Genomic DNA, 23602 nt, shown 5'->3' with positions numbered 1-23602 from the left:
AGACTGAGAACCCCTACACCAGATGATTTCTGAAGTAACTTTTAGGTTCTAGAAACTGAGCGGAAGGTGTTTTGTCGTTGATGATGCTTTGCAATTTGGATGAAGCTATGCAGGCTGGTTCAGAACTTGGTTCACGCTGGTCACTGAGGCCACACCTCAGCACAGAGATCCCAGTCATTCAGGAACCTCATCCTGGCCTGTGAAGACCAGAAATACACTCATGTGGGAATCAAATGGAATAGTGCTGGTAAATTCTTCACGTCGATGGCCTCATTCTCTTTCTAAACAATTATCTGTGGGCGTATTTGTCTAACCGCTGCCCTGGCACTGGCTGGAACTCCTAAATTAGATTATTGGAGGGAAAGCAATTGTCAAAGTTAGGGCAAGCTCTTCGTCTATTAAACAAAGTACATTTATAATTACACTTTATAGATAAACTGTGTGCAACTTGGAGATATCAATAACGTGCCATCGATTTTTTTATAAATACCATTTTTTTATAAATAAGAGGATGGACGAATGCTCTGTGGGCTATTCCTTAGCTTACAGACACATCAGTAATAGGGAGGCATTAAGTGCTTTAGTGACCTGAATTAAAACGGTCACACATGAAATAAAAACTGTCTTTGAACTTACGAGGGTTTGAAGTGGGCGCTGAGGAGGCAGGGGGGTCATATACCTTGCAGAGGAAAAGGAGAGAGAACACAAAGAAGGCAGGTGCCTATGGACTGCTGCAAAGGTCAGGGTTGGTTCTGAATCTACTTAATATCTAAATCAACGATCCCCAAGAGGGAGTAAGCAATTCATTAATTGGATCACTGAAAGATACTTGCCTGCATAGTGTTGCCACCACTAGAAAGGACAAATATATAAAGTGGTCTTTAAAGAGGTCGAAATATCTTCAGGAAATTAAAGGAGAGTTGAACTAAAAGGAGACCGTGTCTGGAGTCAATGACTGAGAACGTAGATAGTCAGGAAGTGGGAAGAACAAGAAAAGCAGTTAAGTGAAAAGCGTCCCAAGTGGCTAGCCAATCAGATACAAGTTCTAGAAGCCCAGGGAAGATTTTTACAAGCTGGTTGGAGAAGAGCTTTGTCTCCCTTGACTAAAGATTTACTGCCTTTCCCCTGGGTGTCATGGCACCCCTTTCATACTTGGGTTTCTTTGTAAGAACTCTGTCCCAGAAAAGATGTCCTTTCGTTTCCTGGTCTATCAACATGGTGAGATGGAGCTGACCCCCTGCCAACAACAAAAATGAAGGCAGGGTATTTTGTGTTAACCAAGGGTTCTGTTCATGCAAAGAAGCGCCATAGGATCCTGGGAAGACATAATTTCAGAGGAGAAACGTGGGGAAGCAAGCTGACATTCTTCCACTCAAGGCTGAAAAACATATTCGGGATTTTTTTAAAAACAGATAACCAAGTTTTACAGAGTGAAAGACAAGGTGAAGGAAGATATTTGAATTCTCACCATTGTTTCTGCTGTTTTTCAATTCTATGTAGGTTCGTTGATCCCCTATTATATGCCTGGCATTTGTCTTAGATTCTGGGGGAGCTCCCACTGTGGTAGGGTCCCCTCCCTAAGGAAAGCAAAAAGAAAAAACACCTCAAGGCCACCTGGTTATACACATACCTGACAACATCCCTCAGGACCCTGTGTCATGCGACCAGTTAATCAGACTACGTGTTTGTATGTTACCATTATGGGAGACAAAGAAACAGAAAATATATAAAAAAACTATGCCATGTGGCGTTCAGGGCTCTGTTCTTCGGGTACGAACCCAACGGAGTGGTGCCGGCAGGAATAAAGTTGTTTCCTGGAAAGAAAAGCCTCAGCATCCCGACCCTCTGTGCGAGAATCCTGCTACACCTTAGGGAATTCAATGTTATCCTCAGTGAGTGTAAGTCTAATTAGAAAAATGGAACTTACATATAGAAAAAAAATACGAAAGCACTGCAAAAAAAGTACATATTGAGTATGGCAAGGGGTATGATCCCCCCCCAAATAGGAGCCAGGGACAAGTTTTGGAGACAAAGAGACAAGAGAACAGTATAATGTGACCCGGAATGGCCGGGAAAGTTCATGGACTAGTTAGGCCTCAGGGCACATCATCAAACTTCATGGTATATGGACAAGTGGGAAGAAATCAAGGTAGGGGAAGAATGTGAGCAAATCCCCCAGCCGAGGAAGAGAAATACACACACTAGTGTTTGGTCACATGATGATCTGTCTTTGAGATTTTAGAACTACCTTTGAAGAAATCACAGGACTTTGAGTTGGGTAAGAATCTTAGCTTCTCCCCAAGTATAGGAATCCTCTTTACAACGTGGCTGTGAGCTGGCCTACCAGCTTCTGCCTGAAACACCTACAGTGATGGGGAGCTCATCAGCTTCCCAACAGCTGAATGCTTTCCTTTTGTTACCTTGACCTTGCCGTGTGACACAGATCACAGTCACTCCCTCTAAACATGGCAGCCACCCCGAATTAAAGAGAGGATGGGTGGTTTCTCTCCTGTCTCTTCTTTTTGTCTCTGGTTCTTTCCGTTGTCTTCCTGGGGAGTCGACCCAGGGTACAGGGTCCGCCCAGGGTACTCGCTAGTTTGTTAAAGTCCCTTGGAAAACATGACAGCTGGAAGTGGACACTTATCCAGTTGTGGTTTAGTGGTTCAGTGGAGCGGTTGTTTCTTAACCAGGATACTACTTGTCTTTAAAAGCAATGGAGGACAGCCGTTACTGATTTGCTTTTGTAGATACATCAGGCTATTGACCAAAAACACTCAATAGGTCTTTAAAACATAAAACACTACTGTGCCTTGAACGTAGAAATAAATGGTGCTAAGTGGTGTCAATTCTAACTCCCCTTACCTATTTAATGACCAATATTTCAGCCTCCACACAGACAGGGAATCACTCCATGAGTAGTGGGAGGAGCCTGCATATGTAAGTGCCAGTTAGGGGGTATAGCAGGTAAAATGATGCCCCCCCCCAAAAGATATGGCCCTGTCCTAACCTCCAAAAACTGTGAATGTGACTTTAATTAAATAAAGGTCTTTGAAGATGTCATTAAGAACCTTGAGATGAGATCATCCTGGATTATCTAAATTACCTTAAATCCTATGACAAGTGTCTTCATAAGACACAGATGAAGAGAACACACACACAGGAGACGGTGATAGGAAGACAGGCAGAGATCACGGTTATGCAGCCACAGGCCTTGGAATGCCTGGAGGTACCAGAAGCTGGAAGAAGCAAGGGAGGATTCTTCCCTGAAGCCTTTTGAGGAAGTGAGTTTCTGCCAATACCTTCCTTTCAAACCTCTGGCCTCCAGAAATGCAAGAGAATAAATTTTGTTGTTTTAAGCCACCGGGTTTATGGTGATTTGTTACAGCAGCCTTGGGAAAGTAACCCAGAAGGCTACGTATTTCTAGGGGCATTCTCCCAGGACTGAGGGAAATATCCCCAACGATCCACACCAACACTTCTCTCCGTAGCTTAAGGAAATGGAAAATGGGCTGGGATGGCAGCCATTTAGACTGTTCCATTCTTTTTTCTTTTTTAACGTTTATTTATTATTGAGAGAGAGAGAGACAGAGTGTGATCAGGGGAGGGGCAGAGGGAGAGGGAGACACAGAATCTGAAGGAGGCTCCAGGCTCTGAGCTGTCAGCACTGAGCCCATCGTGGGGCTCGAACTCACGAAACATGAGATCATGACCTGAGCTGAAGTCAGATGCTCAACTGACTGAGCCACCCGGGCGCCCCTAGACTGCTCTGTGCTTAGGGATGGCAGTTCTGCCCTAGTATAAAAATGTAATAACTTCTTTCAACCCACTACTAAGCTGGAATACTGATGTCTTCTGCGATGACAATTACACCAAATTTGCCAGGGCCCCAAGACTACAGATGGAATGGCTGAGTTTGTGTGTGTTGTAGAAAACATAATACACACATAACAACAATACTTAATGAGGAGTTTGAAAACACGAGGTGACTCATGTATTAACGCAGGAGCCAAAACGTGCAGCGTTCTAGTCAAAAAAGGCCACGTGACTGACAAACGCAGTCATAAGCCAGCTATGCAAATCATCTCCCAGATAGCAATGGCATGTTTCCACCTCACCATCATGCAGTGCTGTTGCCATGCGCTGTGCCAAGAGGCTATTAAAGAAAATTCTTGGAGAGTTTCCATTCTGCTGTTGGTGAAGTCTTTTGTGTGCCTGTGACAAATGCATCAAACACAAGAAGCAAATAAGAGTCACTGGAAAATCATGGTGGAATTTGAATCCACACATTCCAAGGCACAAATGAATGATGTAAAAAACAAAACAAAACAGAACAAAACAACAACAACAACAACATCCCTGGTTAACTGGGACAGAACCTACTGCCACGGTTAAAAGTGTACTGGTTAACCTACTATGTCAAAGAGCATGGCTCCCACAAGCAAGCGCCTTTCTTTTAGAAAGGCAGAGGAAGAAGATCAGGGATGAAAAGGATAGAAATGAAGGGATTCTCATAAAAACTACAAATCCCAAATCTGGAGGCCATCTTGTCTACTCCCTACCTGAAGCAGGATTCGCTTCTTCCCCCTCCTTTTTAGAATACAGTAGAAAATACAACATAATCATTATTACTACGTAATGAGTAGTTCACTAGGTGCAAGATACTGTGCTGGGTGCTTTACATGTATTTTCTCACTTAATTGTTGGAGTAATGCTACGAGATCAACGATAACCTTCACTTTAGAGATGAATATATGATTTGCTGAAGAAATACGAATTCTCTCTGGTATTCATTCATTCTTTTAGCAACACATACCAGGCACATATAAATATGCCAAATAAACAAATACACCAAAAAACAATCACCATCAGTGACGGAGATCTCAGTACCCCAAAAGGCAACCTCCTGGATTTTTGGACAGCTCTAATTCTTAAGAAAAGAAAATTCTTTCTTATATTGATGAGCTGTGTGTCTCCATATAACTAAGCAATAGGTCACTATGGTGTCATTGTTCACTCGGAACAAAATGAGATTAGAGGAAATGGTGAATGTAAGAGGTTCACAGGAGGCGACCAACATTTTCTGTTTCTGATTTCAGCTAAGTGCACTTTTTATACTTACCACCTTGCATGGTTTTCATGTTGACCCTTAGTCCCTGGGGAGAGCAGATAGCTAAATCCCATTAACCCAGGAAGAGAGATGTTGTCTTCCTTCCAGATAGTTTTGAAAAGCCCTTGATAGTTTAGAGGCACTGTCAGAGGACCATAAATATGCCACCCACATAAAAGTGAGTCTACATGATGCCAGCACGTAAATATCAGGCATAGCTCTGTGTCATCACCAGGAGATCCATGAATAGATGAGCTCCATGAATACTGACGTGATGAGGCAGACACATTTCAGAGCCTCCCTTGTACGTGCTCTCTTGGCAGGCATTTTACATGGCCTTTCAAGAAGTCAGAATCCCAGCAGACCCTATTTTCTCCACTCCAAGTGAGGAATTCACATCCAATAGGGAGACACCGGAGGCCAGGAAGCTAGGAATCACTGCTCCAGGAGAATCCGTTGTTTATTTACCTCACCGAGTCCTACCGCCACAGGTCTGCAAAAGACCAGGCATTTCAACGGGCAGCCACCCTACCCTGGAGCTCCAAGATAAACAAGATAATCTTTGTTAACAGGTTTTCTTTCCAAACCTTCGGGGAAGGAGGGGGCTTTCGGGAAATCTGTTTTTCTCAGAGTCTTTGGCCCTCAACTTACTACTGTTTCCATCGTTATTATGTCCAAACTGTAGCACGACCCAAGAAGTCTAACTTTAACCAATATAATAATTGTTTTCCACACGGGCACACCTCGGAGACAGTGTGGGTTCCGTTCCAGACCACCACAAAAAAGCGAGTATCGCAATAAAGCAAATATTGTAATAAAGCGAGTCAAATAAATTTTTTGGTTTCCCAGTGCATATAGGAGTTATGTTTGCACTACACCACAGTCTATTAAGTGTGCAATAGCATTATGTCTAAAAAAAAAATGATGTGGGGCGCCTGGGTGGCGCAGTCGGTTAAGCGTCCAACTTCAGCCAGGTCACGATCTCGCGGTCCGTGAGTTCGAGCCCCGCGTCGGGCTCTGGGCTGATGGCTCAGAGCCTGGAGCCTGTTTCCGATTCTGTGTCTCCCTCTCTCTCTGCCCCTCCCCCATTCATGCTCTGTCTCTCTCTGTCCCAAAAATAAATAAACGTTGAAAAAAAAAATTAAAAAAAAAAATGATGTATATACCTTAATTTAAAAATATTTTATTGCTAGGGGCTCCTGGGTGGCTCAGTCAGTTAAGCTTCTGACTCTTGATTTCTGCTCAGGCCGTGATCTCACGGTTTGTGGGATCGAGCCCCACGTGGGGCTCTGCACTGACATTGTGGAGCCTGCTCCGTATTCTCTCTCCCTTTCTCTCTGCCCCTCCCCCACTCATGCTTGCATGCACCTGTGCTCTCCCTCTCTCTCTCAAAATAAACTTAAAAAACAAACAAAAAAAAACTTTATTGCTAAATAATGCTGTCATCTGAGCTTCCAGTGAGTTGTAATCATTGATCACAGATCACCATAACAAATCCGACAGTGATGAAAAGTCTGAAATACTGTGAGAATTACCAAAATGTGACACAGCAACATGAAGGGAATAAATGCTGTTGGAAAAACGGCACCGATAGACTTGCTGGAGGGAGGCTTGCCACGACCCTGTAATTTGTAAAAAATGCAATATCTACAAAATGCAATAAAGCTAAGTATGCCTGTGTATCATATAACAAGAGATATATGCCTGTGTATAATATAACAAGAGAGATATGCCCGTGTATAACAAGAGATATAGGTGTGTATATAACAAGAGATTTATGCCCGTGTATAACAAGAGATATAGGCCTGTATATAATATAACAAGAGATATAGGCCTGTATATAACAAGAGATACATGCCTGTGTATCATATAACAAGAGATATATGCCTGTAATAATAGAACAAGAGTTGCCATTTATTGGGCACCTGCTATATTATACATCAAGCATTTTACACGAAACCATGTCAGTTATTCTTCACAATAGCATGGGGTTTGCTACATAAGACAAAGAGGTACTAAGTGCCTAGGAATTACTTGGTGGAACCAGGCTTCGAACCCAGATCTGATTCTACTTTCCTTTAAAAAAACAGTATTCAGGGGAGGGGGTTGCCTGGGTTGCTCAGTCCATTAAGCGTCCAACTCTTGATTTTGGCTCAGGTCATGATCTCACAGTTCATGAACTCGAGTTCTGCGTTGGGCCCTGGGCCGACAGTGCAGTCTGCTTGGCATTCTCTCTCTCACTCCTTCTCTCTCTCTCTCCCTTTCTTCTCTTTCTCTCAAAATAAATAAATAAACTTAAAAAATTAAAAAAAAAAAAAAACACTACTAGCAATAGCTCACATTGTGCCAGGTAGAATTCCAAGCAGTTTACACATTTCAGTTGTTTCTTCTTCATAAGAAGCCTATTTTCCAGCTGAGGTAAAGCGGGGTTAAATAACCCGTCCCAGCCCCCCACCCCCACCCCCCCTCCCGCTAGTATAAGGTAGAGCTGGGTTTTGAACCCAGGCAACCTGATGGCAGAGGCCAAACCACTATTCTAAAGCAGTAGCCCTGTTCCACCAAGAACTACACAAGAGGAGCATTTCCCAGTGAGGCATCACCCACTCCCCTGCAGTCGGTCTGATTTACCGAGGTATGCTGCCCCCCCCAGCTTCTGCTAGAGGACCCGGCTGCTCGTGAGGTATGCCATGTTAGCGTCCCTTTTTGGGGAAAGGTAAACAAGGAAACTGATGGGCAGGGAAGTTGAGGCTTTCCCCCAGGATCCCCGAAGCACACCAGTAGTAAGGTCAAGGTTATGAACCCCTGTCCTCCATCCGCTAGGCGGTTACCTTACTCATGAATGATGAAAACCTGCCTTAGCTTTTCAGGATAGGGTGAGATCTAGAGAAGGCCCGGGAGCCTCTTAGGCAATGACTCAAGGTCATCGAAGGGTGCAGGATAATCCATTAGTGAGGCAATCATATCCAAGGGATCCCCAAGCCCCCTTCCCCAGGGCAGTGCAGGCTCCAAACCAGTTTCTTCCTCCCTCCGGCCGCCCCGCCCCCACACCCCCCTCCCCCGCCCCGGGTGGCGAGGCACAGCGGCACAGGGTGTTTATCAGCAAGATTGGAGGAAACCAAGCACCCAGTCTGCCCTGGAGAGAGCACAGTGGAAAGCAGAAAGGGCTGCCTGCCAAGTCAGATTACAGCAAACGACAACAGGACATGTCCCCCGCAGGCCTGCGGAGAACCACGTTTGCTGGGTCTGTGGTGCAGCCACAGCTTTGAGGCGGGAAAGGCCGGAGGAACAGCAGCGGCCGGTGTCTCCTAAGCATGTCCGGGAGCTGGCAGAGGCCAGATTGCCCCAGCTTGTATGACAAGGTTGAAGTAGTGTCCTCCTGCCTCCTGCCTGTTTTCTTTCTCTGAACTGTTAAGGTTGGAGTTAATTATGTACAATTAATAACCATTACAAGAACCATCAGAGTTTCTAACGACGGCAGCCACGGAAGATCTCTTACCTTGCTAGGGTCAGACTATCTCTGCCAAGCACCCAGGAGAATGCCTTCGAGAGCGGATCTTGCCTTTGTTTGGCACCCACGTGGCCTTAGACACTGGCCACATGACCCTCTCTCTCTGTTACCTCAACTACTTCTCACGATCACTTCGTATCACAGGGATTAGCTCCTGTTTTACCGATGAAGACACTGAGGGCCTGAGCGGCTAAGTCACTTGCCCAAGGATGTAAGTGGAGAGACACCGTATGTTTTCCAGACAGGTCTTATTGCCACTTGAACCAAGAGATGCAGTTACCACACGTAGGGAGCCACCGTGGGGCGTTCATCCCCTCGGACAATATTTGTGCGCAAATTATCCAAGAGGCCAACTGCAGTCTAGATAACCTGACTCTGAATTCCAGCCTCTGTAATTTCTTTCCTTTCTTTATATCTGGGGGCATGGCACCCACAGCTTTGTTCCTTTAGTAGCCAGGGACCCTGACATGTAGCGATGAAATGGGGTACTTAATCATCAATTACGGTGCAAAGATCTAACAGACCATGGTAGTCCAGAAGGAATGCGTCTCGTGGAGAGGTTTCTGACGTTAAAGACATATTTTGCTCCAGAAGATTCAGGACCTGAGAGCTCTCTTTCTGTCCTCTGCTGACAAAGCTCCGAATCAAGTGAGAAAACACACGGGTAAGGTACCACCATCCAGACATACCACTCGGGAAAAGAACCCACGAAGGTCAGTTCAAGAACAGTACAAGCCTCCACCGAATAAGCGAGAAAGTGGCAACAAGGCCAGGGCAGAATCTCGGTAGTGAGAAGCAGCGGTCCGACAAAACTCTTCTCAGCTTGTTTCAATTTCGACTTCTGGAGAATTGACATGCACTTTGAATTTCGGGGCGGACGAATATGAGCATAACCCCTAACAGGCTATTCCTTTTGCAAAGGTACTGGCTGACTGAAATCTCAGAAAAGCAGCCATGAAGGAATCCAGAATGAAAGGTCCCCTCACAGGCTGATTTCTCCCCTCCATGTTTTCCAGCTCAGCTCAGCAGGGAAACGGGATGTATTTTCCTTTCTCTGCTGGATGTAGAGTGGGGCTCTTGGGCTGTCAGGAACAGAAGGAGTATAGGCTGTGGGATCAGGAGTAAGAACACAAAAATGGATCCTAGGAGTAAAATTACTTCAAAAAAAAAAAAAAAAAAAAAAAGTCAGGTCCCGGGGAGAACAGTCTCCTCCATATATTTGCTATTAAAAACATTAAATAAAGATTTGCTGTTAAAGGGGGGAAAAAGTGGAAGGATTAAAAAAACCAACAACAACAATTAAAGATCAGACCTGAAGTTACATTCTTGTAAGCACTGAGGAAATGATCTTTTCTTTAAATCAAAGGTCAGCAGGCAGCCAGGCCAGGTCTGGATGTAAACAATTCTAACCCAGACTGCAGAGTGGATTTTAAGAGCGTCAACAAAGAACAAAGAAAACAGAAGAAGTTTTTAGAGAAGAAAGAGGAAGGAAAAGGAGTCCAGGGCTTCTGAGAGGGGCAGCAGAATTCACCTGAGAAACAGACTTCTGGTGGTGGGGGGACATGTTAGGTTCAGATGGAAATTACCTCTGGGGAGACAAATGCAGAAAGTAAGGCAAAAATAAGGCAACCGTGAATTCAGTCGGCACTGGCCTCCCAACCCCCATTAAACGGGCCGGACAGGTCTGAACCTTTGAGTTCAGTTTCAAAAAAGTCTCCACTGCAGGGTTTAAAAAAAAAAAAAAAAAAAAAAATCAGATCAACTTCCCAGACAAGCAGAGGCTGGCTTAATGATTAAGAGAAACAAAAAGGATTAAATATCTGGCCTGGGAGAATTTTCCTGTGCAACCAAAATGTCAAAGGCATCTCTCTGCTCTTCCCTCTCAAAAGGGCTTCTCCCTGTGGGACAAACTCAGAGCTAAGCCATTCAGCTTATGTATTTTTTTCATTCAAATTCCTCATTCAGATCCCTCAGGGGCCATGGGGCTGAACGTCAAAGGAGAAAAATGGAGAGTTTCAACTCACCTTTTCAAGTGTGTGTCTGGGGCTCTCAAAGCAGCAGCAGCCCCGAAGTTTCCATGCCTTGTGGGTGAATCCAGCAGCTCGTGGGGCTGCCTGAGCCGTGACCAGGCTCAACCTCAGCGTACAGGTGCCTAAAGGAAGGAGGAAGGCATTGGTTGGTTGAGAGCAGGAAATGTGTGACATCACAGGGAGCCTCACAGATAAAACATTGCTGGGACCTTAGCTATTGAAACAGTCAATAGGTCCCTCCCACCTGTCATTTACCTGAATACCTGTGAGCAGGTAGGTGGCGTCTAGGTTCGGACAAATGAATCAGTTAGAGCAATTTGCCGGTTGGAATTTACTTTCTTTCCTGAGCACTGCACGTGTCCAGCCCCGTGGACAGATTGGAACTTGAAAGCCTGGTTGTTTCCTCGGCCCCCTCCTCCCACCCCGTCCCAAGTAGCTGTCCCTAAAAGACTTAAAAAAGACACTGAACCACCAAATCAAGACAGTAAATTTGTGGGCATAAAAAGAAGACTGTGAAGACTGACTTTTTGGAAAATATTTGAGAGTCACCCTCAAATGCCTTTTTGAATGGCATCCATTTGAACCCCATGTGTTTCTGTGTTCTAATTTTTAAAAAATTGGAGGTGACTCTTCAAATACATCTTTTTAAAAATTTTTTAAATGTCACTTTATTTTCGAGAGACAGAGACACACATACAGAGTGCAAGCGGAGGAGGGGCAGAGAGAGGGAGACACAGAATCCGAAGCAGGCTCCGGGCTCTGGCTGTCGGGACAGAGCCCGACGTTGGGCTCGATGGCCAGAACCAAAGTTGGGACACTTAACTGACTGAGCCACCCAGGAACCCCTTCAAATTCAAAAAAAATCTTAATATGATATTTGTTGGCATTTTCAAGGTCACGTTTTCAAATGCTTTTTCCCTACCCCCGCCCCAGTGGGAGGGCAGCGTTTTAAGCCCTTATTCAGGAGTTTGTAAAACTTCAAGGTCATTCCTACCTTGGCTTGCCTGGTGTCTTAGTCACATGGAGTTGACAGTTCACTTGTAGGCCTGCAATTAGGAACAATTTAAATGATTCAGATTTGAATGATAGTACAGTAATAAGGTGGCTTTGTCTGCTGGTTACAGCCAGGAAGAAGGAGTCAGGATTATTTCTGTCCCAAGCCTGGTGTGTGACCCTGGGCAAGTCGCTGTGTTGCTTCAGTTTTTCCAGCAGGAAAAGATAGTAACTCCACAGCTCAGCTCCGCCAGCACCACAGCCGCAGCTGGGAGCTATTAGGACTGACTGTTAAACGCTTTGGCATCTTCCAGAAGATTGTAAACAACTCCCTTCATTGTATTTAAACGTCCTCTATGTCTGTGGTCCCCATCCAGCATCTCTCAACAATTTATTCACTCTCTGGAGCGCTACCTGGGGATACTGTCCATTCTCACTCCGAGAGATGGCAGAGACGTTTCCTCAGAGAGACATTTCCTCCTCCCCCCACCCCTTAAGAAAAAAGTGTTGAAATTCCTATCCCTCCCTGCCCCCCTGCCCCCCACCCCCCGATTCTGTGTCTCTCTTCTCCTGATATTGGAAATGCTTTGGTTCCACACATTCTAACATTGGACTACTTTAGCGGGTTTCGGTAGGTCCTGCGATGGGTAGGTTGGCGTCCTGACTGGGGGAGGGGTGGAGGAAGAGGAATGGAGGAGAAGGGGAGGAGGGAGGAGGGAGGGAAGGAGGTCTTGATTCTGCTCTCTTGGCCTCCACTTTAACTGAGCGCAGCCGGTCATTCAATACCTTGTAAAAGGATCAGCCAGGGAAGGAGGAGAAATTCTAGTTAAGTGCCTGAGGTACAGAGCAGACTCTGGATACTTCCCTGGCCACCCTCCCCCAGCCATCCCAGACTGCCCTGTTACACCTTCCCCACCTGGGAGCTGGGTGCGCTTTGAAGAGAATGAAAAGCCTTAAAAAAAAAAAAAAATCCCCACTCACATTTTTATCCAATAGAAACTAAGGTAGGCGTGGCCTCCCCTGTCGTATTAACAACAAAACGACTCTGCAAACACTTTTCCACCACTTAGGTCTTTCAGGAAAAGACCTGGTCCACCAGCTGAGACTCAACGGAGAAACAACAAAAGAAAGACTTCTCCTTCACTTTGACAGGGTGTCCCCTTGTCCCTGAGAAGGGCAGGGCGAGTGGCCAACCCCATGAGTCATCTGGAAGGCCGAGCCTCTGGCAGTCTTGAAGCTACCTGCCTTTCCTGTGTGTCAGTCATGCCTCACCTTTTTTTGCTAGGGCCACCAAATCTGTCCTCAGAGGGCAGAATCACAGTTTGTTTTTTGTTTTTTTGTTTTGTTTGGTTTTGGTTTTGGTGGGGGAGTTGCAGGGGAAAAGAATTGGTAGGAAGTGATCAGGCACAAAGCTGTATCCAAAGGCTCCCAGGCTATGGGGCTTCCCTTGCTATAGTCACATACACTCGGCCATCTACATATATGGCCTGATGAATAAACATTAAGAACAAGAGTTGAAGCAGGAGTGGAGTTCACACCCTAGTATGGTGTATACACGAAGAGAAAGAGACAAAAGTAGATGTATTTCACACAATCAGCCATCCCAAGTAAGAGGCATCTTGGTACTCCTGGATTTAGAATAATCTCTCATGGTTACCAAAAAAAAAAATCAATATGGGTTTCATTATTCCACTGGGGCTGTCGTTGCATTATTCAGGAAATGACATTTCTAAAGTGTTGTGGAAAAGATATAAATCAGAAACGTACAAAACTAACATTGAATAGGCACTTAGTGGGTGCTACTTACTGTTCTAAGTATTTTTTTTACAACAACCCTTTAAGTTAGGTGCTATGTGCATTCAAAGCTGGGGAAACCCAGGCATATAGAAAGGCTGAGAAGTTACTTAAGGACGGACCAGCCCGCAAGCAGCAGGCCGAGAGCAGTTTTAACCAGTGGAAAGAAGGAGAGGAAAGTTTCTAATTTCATGCTCATGGGGCAACTTCGTGGACACTAATGAAGCTTCTCACCCGTTCCCTATTCAGAAGGAAGTATCTTGTGGAAGTAGCCCTGGGGGAGTGTAGTTTCCGGGAAGGAGTGTCTTCAGTTACAGATGAATTACTAATCTGGTTTATACGTATAGTATATACACATAGAACATATACACACGTGCATATATTTCTACATACAGTTATGCGAAATGCACCAGGAAATCCATGAAATCGTACTTTTGAAATATGAAATCATCTTTTCAAAGCCCGTCAAATCAACTGGAGAATGGAAGATCAACTTGATGGATCCCTTTATAGAACGATCAGTTGTAAGTCTATGGCAACTTTTATGGTTATTTCTCTCTATAACTTCAACAGTCAGTGCCTTTAAAATCTGAAAATCTTATCAGGGCAGCCCTAAGAACATGGAAGGAACAGCATGCCATTGGGTAATATGAGACCATGTAAAATTAAGTTCCAATACCACCACCGCCATGACGGATGATGGAGACCTGGGTTGGCAAATACCAGATGCACACCGTGCCATTCTTTTCCCCCATACCATACGGGGTAGTCTCTAGTCCTTGCTAAAGGGCCGTGGTGCCCTCGAGCTGAGAGGTAACCTTAGAATCTTCAAGATGTAAGTCCAAGGACAATGTAATTTCTATGCCTAGTTTCACAGAAGACGGCGAGACAGTCAGGAAAGGAAAAGAATGGTGTTGGCTGGTGCCATCAGGGAAGATTTCATGGAGAACGTATTGAACCTTGAAGGATCTGGCGAGATGGTGAGAAGGGCACACAGTTCCAAACAGGGTGGCCGTGTAGATGGAGGCAGGAATGATCACAGCCTGTGTGTGGTGGGGAGGAAGGTGTGGTGGGGGAGCAGGTGGAAGCAGGGGAAGAGGATCCATCACATGCTAAGTTTGGATGGGTACTGTAGGACCAGATTATGAAGCCCCTCGAGGGCTGACTGCTTCCGGTCTCCATGATATTGCTGGCTACTACTCTCATCATGAATAAACAGCTTTTTTAATAGAAAAAAAAAAAAAAGGGAAGAAAGAAATTCAGCATCTTATGCACAGGGTAATTTATCAAGAGTGACAATGTTTTAAGAGACGAACCAGAAGACAGACTCTTAAATACAGAGAACGAACTGAAGGTTGCCAGAAGGTAGGTGTGTATGTGGGGAGTGGGGGGGGGGGGCGGGTGAAGGGGATGAAATAGATAAAGGGGATCAAGAGTACACTTCTCTAGAAAAAATAAAGAGTGACAATGTTTTCAGTGTTGAGCTAAACTTCCAGGATGTGCCATTTTGGCTACTTTATGGTCTTCTTTCTCTTTAGAAGCACGTCTCCTTTGCAGTCGTTATATCCCGTAAACAGCTTTGTCTGGAAGGGCAGGTGGAACACATTAGAAATCCCTCTGAACTCAAGGTTGGGCCTGTCCTAGTTAACCAGCCAGCTCACTTGGGCTTTTTGATTAGTTTGAATTCTTTTATGTGTCTTGACAGGGAAATCTAAGGGGGGAAAGGAGGTCTGTTTTCAAAGCTCTTTCCTTCTAGATCAACACAATGAAGGTTGGCATCCTCAAGGATTCCTCCTGGCAATGGACCCATTGCTAAGACCATGCCTCGTGATTCGTCAGAATTACTTTGCCCCTGTTTGCTTCCTTTTTTTTTTCTCATGGCCTATTTGTAGAGTTGTCTAAGATGACTAAATGCCACAACAAAAACATATCCCATCTGATTTTAATAAACACATCTCTAGAAAAAGCTTCTTTGGCTGAAAGTGCTCAGCATTATGAGATGGAATTGCTGTATACATGCCATCAAATTGGCCTCAGGTCTTTTTTTTTTTTTTTTTTAAACTAGCTTAGCCCCAAATCTTTCATTGGCTAATTACAAGTGCTTAGCATGATGCAAATAAGCAGATCCCACAAGGGCAATTATGGAAAATAATAGTAATAATCACAACTATCAGCTGATGTGATAGATGCCATCTGGTTCTGTGTATGTGGAAGAGATTCTGGTTCTCCCACAAACTCACAGCCTGTGTATTGCCTGGTTGGCAGATGAGCTTCTAGGACACGCTATGGATCTACAGGTTAGGAGCAGACATTTCTCTGCTTTGCGTGCTATTTGGGGGAGAGGTAGTGCATCAGGTATTGGATTTGGCACGTATTTTGTGAACTTGGCACATATTTGTGGCCAGCATACTCTGCTGCAGCACATATACACAACTATAATTATCACAAGGCCTATATTCCGGAACTGTAAATATCTTTATGTGTATATGACTCCACCCCTGCATAAACCAGGTGGGTTACTCCATTTTTGGGTGATGATTAGTACTATTTTGGAGGCTATCATGTCTTTGTTTCTTTACTGGTTCCTTCATATACAGCTCTAATGATTGACCTAGTACCATATATGGAAAATGGAAAATGTCTCTTCTCTTTGCTAACTTTGGCTTCATTCTGAGGGCTTTCATGGCACTGTAGATGACCCCTCCAGCCTCCTTGACCCCCTCAACTATAAGGACATTGACCTCGACTCCTCTTAGGCTACCCTTTCTGAGGGCTACCCGTTGGATCTTCTTATCACCCCCAAATCTTCCATTTCAAAAAATCAGGGAATGCTATTCTCAACCCTCCAGGTTTTTCACTCCCTTATTCAAACTTCGCTTTCTTCTCTGCACTGATTGTGATCCCTGCTTCCTGGAGGCTGCCCAAGAATACCTGCTCCCTAGGTTTTACTTCAAGCTTATCTGGCCCAGATTCAACTTCCCTGCCAGCCTCTTCGACTTCCTGGTGACCTGGCAGGACCATGGCACCACCTTCCCTCCTCCTATAAGCATGAAGCCTAGAGTCACTATTTAGATATGTCCTGCTGTCCTGGTCACTAACCTTGACACTTCTGCTCAGTGTCTCTCCCTTCCCTCTCGGTGGTCACCCCACCTTCAGCTTATTCACCTTGCCTAGCACTTGAGGTTTTTCACAATCTGGCCCCTGCCTGCCTATCAAAACTCGTCAAGATCTTTCTTATCTTTTCCATCCGCAGAACACCATCCACCTCCCAGACCCCAGGCCCGAGTAACTCTGTGTCGGAGGGGAGCACTCCCTCACACCCCCACTTCCACGGGAAAATGGTTTCCAAAGCAGGCCCTGACTAGCTCCACACTTTTCCCCCCTCTGCCTCTGGGAGTCCCCGACTGGAAATACGGGAAAGAACAACCAGGTAACCTCGGCTTTGCTCCTCCCTTTTCTGTGTTGGGAGCAAGGCAGACTTTCCCTGTGCTGCGCCGCCGTGCTCTGAGTTTTCTCTGGCCGGCCTTCTGTTTGAGAAACCGCCACTCCCAGGTCTGCCTGGTCTGGGTGTCTTCAAGCTCTGTTTTCCCTTGTCCCGGGTGTTGTTCTCCAATTTAGCCACTACCATTTAAAAGGTGATATTTTTGCCTCCATTATTATTCTTTTGAATATTTTCCAGATTATCCCAGACCCGAGTTTGGAAAGAGGCACTGTTTACGGCGGTTCTCCTTGCGTACCCCCAAAACTTGCTTGTGGTTCCCTTAACGACCAAGGTCTCTCACTTCTAGGCTCTCACCCCTGCGAGGCCATCTAACAGTCATTGTTCATTTGCCATTGCCTGGATGGATGGTATGCACGCTGTCTGTGTTCTCTCACAGATTCCTGGCAGAAATCCCATGAGCTGACTCTACTTAAGAGATGAAGAAACTGAGTCTCTGGAAGGTGATGTAACTTGTGCGACATGCCCAACTGATGACAGGCAGACCCGAGACTCAGGTGTTACTCCTCCCTCAGCCTGGGAAACTCCTCCTCCATCCATAGAGCTCAGCTCAAATGCCATCTCCTTCACAGAAACTTCTGTGACCTCCCTGAGTGGATATCTGTGCCTGCCTTGTGCTTACCACACACACTCTACTTCAGCGGTTCTGTCACTGATTGTCAATTCTTAAAGACTCTCTCCTCTCTAGACAGCCAAGTAGGGAACATGGCTTTTCATAGATGCTCAGGCCTCAGCCCATTGCCCAATCCCTGTGATAAATATTAGTTCAAAGAACTAAACAAGAATCTAAGACAGGGCGCCTGGGTGGCTCAGTCGGTTAAGTGTCCAACTTCGGCTCAGGTCATGCTCTCGCAGTCTGTGGGTTCAAGCCCCGTGTTGGGCTCTGTGCTGACAGCCCAGAGCCTGGAGCCTGCTTCGGGTTCTGTGTCTCCTTCTCTGTCTCCTCCCCCACTCACCCTCTCTCTCTCTCTTTCAAAAATAAATAAACATTAAAAATAAAAGTTGAGGGGCGCCTGGGTGGCTCAGTTAGTTGAGCCTCCGACTTCGGCTCAGGTCATGATCTGGAGGTCCGTGGGTTCGAGCCCCGCGTCGGGCTCTGCGCTGACAGCTCAGAGCCTGGAGCCTGCTTCGGATTCTGTGTCTCCCTCTCTCTCTGACCCTCCCCCGTTCATGCTCTGTCTCTCTTTGTCTCAAAACTAAATAAACATTAAAAACAAACAAAAAATAAATAAAAAATAAATAAATAAAAGTTGAATCTAAAACAAGGAGAGGACGAGAGGATGGAGGAATTCACGTCAAATTAAATCTTGAGGTTTCCCTTCCTTTCCCAGGAGTCTAGGCCTGTTGACTTTGGACAGGGAGCTGATTGTATTCCATGTTAATTTTACAATAATGCTACAGTCTAGACATTCCTTGTTCACTCATTAATTCTTTCACTCGCTTATTCAGCAAACTTATGAAACACCATTAATATGTGAGGCAAGGTCAAGGTGAACAAGAGTATTTTCAGGAACTCATAATCAAAGGAGAAGTAGAGTTTAAGGCCAGTGATTAAACAACTAAAGGTGGGAATCACCATAACGGAGGAGTAGCGCGGGGGCACTTGGACGAAGGAGGGGGTGGGCTTTTTCTTCTCATCTAGAGGCTCCCAGTTAAAAAGTACCTGCTCCAGTTTGCCCAGCTAGTAAATGGCAGAGCCAACACTGGAGTGCAGTTCGTCTTGATTTTAGGCTTCATAGTCTTCCCGGGTGCCCACACAGCCTCGTGGTGGCCCTTAGCTCTGTAGGGCCATGCAGAGAAGGGAGTCCACAAGAAGGGAAGCCTAACCTGCTTCTAGAGTCTATGTATGTTACCCCAGAGAACTCGTGGCCTCTTACAGCTTTACAGTTTTCACACTGTAGGGGCGGGTTCTCCGAGAGGGTAGCAAGACTAATTCTCAAATGTGGCCTCTGGGTTTCCTGCCCACTGTCAGAATTGCTGGCACCTTGGGCAGAATTTGAAAAAGGCCCGTTCTTTACAGGCGACAGAAACATCTGTAGATATTCACATCAGTAGAATTGAACTTCCTTGAAAGTGGAGTTGGCTTACTTCAGTAAACTATTTTTAAAGATCCCCACCTCAAACCTCATAAGCTTTTGAAGTGTCACATATCTAAATTTCCATTTAATTCTATTTTCTGTGCTGTCAGTCCTCAGTGGAGAACAAATTAGCATTTTCCTCCCCACAACTCTCCACTTTATTTGCTGTCTTTTCTGCTGTATTATAGAGTTCAGGCCTAAGAGCCTTGTTTAGGCCTAAGAGCCTGACTTCTTCAAACTTTTTCCGGAGGGAGTAGAAAATTCATAATAACTAGTAACTTACAATGACTTACAGACACACCCACAAAAATGTCCCAGTGAGATGGAGTGGAAAAGGCAAAATCGAGAGGGGGGTCATGTTGCTGGCCTCCTTGGTGTGAGAAGTATAGAGGAAGCCAACTTTCTAGGCGGGGCAGTGTTTTCCTTCTCAGTGAACTTTCACTTCTGTCCAAGAAAGGGCAGGTCCTCAAAAATGGGGATCACTGCCAAGAAGCCTGTCCTTTACTTCTCCTAAGTCAAAGAATATAAGAAAGAGAATATCATGAAGACCACTCACCATCAACGAGGAGATGGCCTCTCAGTCAGATTCTGACTAACAGCAAAGGAGAGTTCCTTTGACTTTTCTTGAATCCTGAGCAGGTGAAGATACTCCTTTTCATGGTGGATGATGAATCTGGATGGGTGCCTTTTCAGATCTTTCTTAGAGCTGGATTCCATGGCTACCTGTCACTTCTCCATGACAAGCTGCTTAGACTAAACAAGGGTAGACCTCCTGATGGTCATGAAGCCACAGCGAAGCAGGGCAGTGGACACGGGTTTGGGCTATGTGGAGGGAGGGTTCTTCAGGTCCAGTTCTGGGAACTCTGCCCCAGGAGCAGCCATCTCCTCCCAAAGTCAGTGTGGAAGCTGTCCTTCCCCTCCAAAGTGTAGACGATCACCGAGTAATGAATACTTTGACCAGCTGTCCTTTGCCAACTGCGAGACTGGGGGGTGGGGGGGGGGGTGGGTAGTTATCATCACAGACCTTTCCTGGAGTCCTCCATTACTGAGTAGCTCAACCGATCCTGAGTTGGGAATGTTGACTCGACTGCAAGCCAGGGGCCAAGGTACAGGTGAGGCAGCAGGAAATCATTCCTGCTGGGATGTGAGAACGGCTGAGAAGAGGCCTGCATCTTGTATTCAGATCCCTTCATCTCAGTTCACTGAACATTTGTGGAGAGTTCAGAGCCAGAAGCAGCGTTATTAACTGGTCTGGGTAATAGAGGCCCCAGATTGCCAAGTTCCCTGTTTGTACCGTCTTAATTTGAGGCTTTGTCGATATCAGTGCTGGCCATCAGCTCAGGGTGGCCAGGCTGGTTCTTCCAGTTCAGGTTGTCCCCCTGGAGTGGTGCGGTCCATCTGGCAAGAGGAGAGGCCACCCTTCCAGTCCAATCCCACTTTCTCTGCGTTGCTCCAGGAGGTGGACTGGATGTGCAGCTTTGACATGTTGTGCCACAGGCATACTCACACCCCCGTGTTGGGTGACTCTCACTGAAGTGTCTCCCCAGGGTGGCCAGTCCTTCCAGGTGATCCGGCTGCACCTGGATCAACACTGTTCGTGTTCCTTCTGCCCATTAAACTCACAGCTGTCACTACAGTGTGAGAGTGGCAGTAAGCCAGGTACTGTGAGATGCTCGTTCTTCAACGTCATGGAGTTGGGAAGTTTGGGCAGAGGGACAGCAGTGGTGATAGGATGTCTCTTCCTCATCTCTGCCCCTAGGGCCTGCTGCATGCACTAACACCTTTGAACTTGAAGTCAGAAGAAGATTCGTGACGTTCCTGGTCTACCTTCAGCCCATTTCAAGGTGGCATCTCCTTCAGGATAAAGAAACCAGGAACCACATGCCAGGGGTCGCCAGTGGGTTAGTCCCAAGTGTCAGTCTTCTCCAAGCCAAACTCTCTAGACTGATTATCATTATTTCTCCCTGTCCCCCATGCCCCCTCCCCCAAATCTCCCCATTCTATAGAGTCCATACACCACCCACCCTCTTTACCCCTGCTTAAATGGCTGACTTGTGTTCATACCATTGTCCTCCCCTGGAAATGATCCCATGAGAGTTTATGGAAGAGCAAAAGTAGATCCTCATCAGGAAGTCTTAGGATTCTGCTGGTTGATGGAAAGAGGGATAAAGTGAGAAATAAACTCAGAGTCTGCCAAGGTACATACCAAAAGTAATGGAAATGAAATCAACCTCTGCAGTGACCCAGGGATAAATCCAGATGCAACAAGTGAGCTCTGCTGTCTGTGATTTTGATACAACCATTAGAGGGTTTGTCTTAGTCCTGGGAGAAACAGATGCCAAGGTATGATTAAACATGGACTTTATTAGGGATAATACCTACGGGGGCAACAATGGGACAGGAGCTGAGAAATGTTGGGAGGGCACAAGAAGAAGTTTAACAATGGCTTTGTTGCATAGGTGATGAACAAAGTTTGGTTTGGGAATGGAAAGAGAAAAGGAACATCTGGGAACAAAATGATGTGAATTAGCAAAGTTGCTGTTGGGTTATAGCAAAGGTAGATATTCAGCTGGTATCTACCACGGGGCTGTACTAGGTATTGACTCCTGATACCTTGTCCAACTGGTCTGGTCTATTGCTGGTCGATGCCTGTGCTGTACTGATGGTCAAATATTTTGAAAATGACCCCCAGTTATACAAGCTATCATATTGGTTGGAATATTTGGCTATGGTTTCACAAATGGAAAATTTATTGCTGACGGCCTTTTCGCTGCAACATAGGACTATCATGCATATTAGCAATTCTCAGAGAGGGGCGCCTGGGTGGCTCTGTCCATGAAGTGTCTGACTCTTGGCTTTGGCTCGGGTCATGATCTCCCAGTTCACGAGATCCAGCCTTGCATCGGGCTATGTGCTGACAGCACACAGCCTGCTTGGGATTCTCTCTCTCTCCTTCTCTCTCTCTCTCTGCCCCTCCCCTGCTCATGCTCTCTCTCTCTCTCTCTGTTAAAATAAATAAATAAAACTTAAAAAAAAATTCTCATAGATGGTGGGTGGTACAGAAACAAAGGGAACTGCCAGAATTTATTTATTGTTCTGTGGATTTGTTGGAGGGAGGTTTATGAAGCTGATGGGTATGCCCATATTCAAAGTTGCTTTTGTTCTATTCTTCCTAGAAAAGAAGGTATATTACTCTTTTCCCCTTGCCCCACTAAAAATATACTAGCAACTAAATCTGGTACACTTCCTATTTGTTCTTTTTTTCATAAGCACTGTACGTCCTCCTTAAACAGGAAAGGTAATTGAAGGTAAAATGAACTGAGACAGTGAAAAGTGACCTGTCATTAAAGTTTCTATCCTCACAAAATGCTGAAGTAATGAGCATATTTGGGGCGACTGGTGAAATCTCTAGACTTAACGGCCAGATAGACAAGAAGCAGAACTGGCACAGCCCGTGCCAATGTGGGAGTGTGGAGGCAGGAAGAAACAAGAGAAAGTGACCCGGGAACTCATGGAGATGGTGGTGAGGGCTGAATTCTCACAGGCAGTGGTACTGGGATTCAGACCAAGTTTAACTAAATCTCCATGTGCAAGGGGGCACACCTGATATCTGGAATATACTTAGGCTAGCTGGATTTTTTTTTTTTTTTTTTGTAACCAAAAGTGCATTACGAATAGCAATCCAAAGTCTGAGACAGATTAACCTGTCTTTCCTATAATGAACTAGAAAGTAAAGTCTCCAAGATTAAAGATTTGTTCTCAAGTCTAGGGTGGGTTGAACTTGTTGGGTAAGGATGGCAGGTTGTAATCATCCCGTCCAAGAAAATAGGGATGCAGGGACTGGAAACCAAAAAAGACAACGCTATGAATGCAGAGGATTCCAAAGGCAGTGACATGCCATCTTATGTGCATTTAAAGTCCCCTCCCAGATTAATGTAGTGGTTGATTTTCCAACATAGGGCACAAACCCTCAGAGTTCTAAGTCATTGCTCTTATTCTCCTATGTGGTAATGACTCCACCCCTGCCACTGAAACACACACTGTCACTTGCACAGAGTACCGCACCATCACTGTGCACACCTTCCGAGTGGCCCCTTCAGTAAGCTGTTTTTGATGACCTCTAATGACAATGACACCTGTTTCCTGCCCAGACTGCCACAGTGGCCCCAAATCACACACGGCCCTTTTCCTCTTTCCGTGCCCAGGGCCTACTGGAAAAAAATAGCTGAAATTCCCCGCCTCTCCTTGTAGCAGGTAGAGACAGAAATGAGACGAGGCTAGAGACCAGAAAACTCAAGAAAGTCAGACTGGAGATATCTTGCCTCTGAGAATGGTCAAACTTCTGAAAATTAGGAAAAAGAAAAAGTGTAAAAAAAAGTACAAAAAAAAATTTTTAAAAATTAGAGAGAAGTAACAGAATTAAGTATATCCACCATTGTGCTGAACGAAGAACGCGGCATTTCCTTCCCATTTCTCCAAAACTGTGCATATTCAGCCAATGACATCCATATTGCCCAATCCACAACAATTCTCAGTCCTAATCTATTACTTTCCCCTTTACCCCACTCCAGCCACACTGGCTTCCTTGCTTTC

General features: G+C 45.4%; 1 protein-coding gene across 2 annotated transcripts in view; it reads right to left on the bottom strand.

Annotated features, from left to right (window-relative positions):
- LNX1 (ligand of numb-protein X 1) overlaps nucleotides 1-23602 on the bottom strand; it is a 186065-nt gene that overhangs the window by 114856 nt on the left and 47607 nt on the right. The window contains exons 1-3 of one of the 2 annotated variants that reach the window (XM_045474034.1): nucleotides 19566-19679; nucleotides 11640-11691; nucleotides 10640-10767 (exon numbers count right to left, since the gene is read on the bottom strand). The gene's annotated coding sequence lies outside the window, so the exon portion shown is untranslated. Of the gene's footprint in view, nucleotides 1-10639; nucleotides 10768-11639; nucleotides 11692-19565; nucleotides 19680-23602 lie in introns of those variants that run through there. The other variant, XM_045474036.1, reaches the window with a different exon arrangement.

Source organism: Leopardus geoffroyi, chromosome B1 (genome assembly GCF_018350155.1).
Source record: "Leopardus geoffroyi isolate Oge1 chromosome B1, O.geoffroyi_Oge1_pat1.0, whole genome shotgun sequence".
In the NCBI taxonomy this organism is placed as follows: domain Eukaryota; kingdom Metazoa; phylum Chordata; class Mammalia; order Carnivora; family Felidae; genus Leopardus; species Leopardus geoffroyi.
This window is presented reverse-complemented; position numbering and strand designations above follow the sequence as displayed.